Here is a 1,585-nt window from a genome sequence, read left to right on the forward strand (position 1 = left end):
GTAGCACTGTAGGTGCAAACTGCAATAGGTGGATGGATATTTACCCAAGAAAATTTGAGCCATGCCCTTTCATTTTCAGAGAGCTGCTACCTAATCTCAGTGTAGCATCAAGACAAAGGACACCTCATTCCGCTAGCGCCTGCCCTGCAAAAAATAATAATAATAATAATAATGGGCTGGGAGGGGGGGGAAGAAGATAAAATACAAATTTCACTCAGATCTGGGTTGGATTACTTCCCCCGTGCCCCTGCCTTTATTGAGCGATTTGGTGTTTCATTAGAATTCAGAATTCCTGTGGAAAGAAAAACCACAGTGGCACGGACTTCTCTTTCAAGGGGATTGCAGGCTGACCCATCAAAATGAAAAGGCTCAATGTTTTGCTGACAGGTCCCTGAGCAGGCCTGAATGACAGCTTCATTTCAGCACTTCTCAGATGAGATTTGAATTGGAGGATGGATGAGGTAGCAGTAGAGAGACTTTGTTCCCTAAAACATGTCAGTGTCAAACTCTGCAGGTCAAGTTCCAGAGTCTGAGGTACAAAACCCAAGTCAGAAATCAGCTTAGACTTGCCTGCTTCCAACTTTATTATTAATGTCTCTCTAATATTAGCACACATGAGGCTTCATTTAAAACGTAGAGTTCCTACCTGGAGTATATGCCTTTCATTGGGAATAAAGAGAAAAAATCTGCATATCAAATGAGAGAGATTAAAGGTACAGTGCAACAGTTGCACTGTATCTATGTACAAGATTGAGTAACAAGTTATTTTTCTTTCACTGAAGACTACATCACAAAATCAGCATAAAAACACATATGTAATCTGACGGCCCTCTCCTGCCCCCGGTCAAGTCAATGGGAACAGATCAAGTCCCTTGTCATAAACTGAATCAGTTTCTTCTATCTGTAAGAGAAATGTCTGAACTATAATACTAACAGTGTTCTCAGAGTTCGATGTATATAAAACGCACTAAACGCACTTTTTGTGTGCGGGCTCGTTTATGGATTGAACTACTAGGACTTTATTGCTTATCTCATCAGTGGAAAAAATTGAAAAGTTATCAGGCTGCATCTATCATGCAGACAGGTGGAAATATACAGGCATCCTGGGCCTATTCTTGTAAGACTTATTCAGGCGAAATTCTCATTCACTACATATTTATTCAAATACAGAAGACTGATCAGATGTGAACAACAATATTAGCAGATTTTCAGACGGTGGCTTCTGTTTTTTCAGGCACCAATAATTGTGAGTGCTGTTATTTGTATCCACAGTTTAGACCACTTAGATGTCTTCTGCTCCCCTCCCTCAACCCCAACTTGCTATTGCAATGAGGGACTTAGACATCTAACAGTAGCTGCAAATAATTGCTGGTTCACATTTCACCTTCAACTGCTTATGCTAACTATTTTGGGCCTTCAGAAAAAGAGGCCCAGATAAGGCCAGGATGAAAATCAGGCTGAAAAATGTAGACCAGCAAAGTAACATTTACCCGGGAAAGTGCAGCAGTCCCATACACCAGCAAAATCCTCTTCCCCTTACATTGATCTTTCACATATTTTTTCTCTCTCATGTATTGGATAATTT

The sequence above is a fragment of the Caretta caretta genome, chromosome 10 (assembly GCF_965140235.1).
Source record: "Caretta caretta isolate rCarCar2 chromosome 10, rCarCar1.hap1, whole genome shotgun sequence".
Classification (NCBI taxonomy): domain Eukaryota; kingdom Metazoa; phylum Chordata; order Testudines; family Cheloniidae; genus Caretta; species Caretta caretta.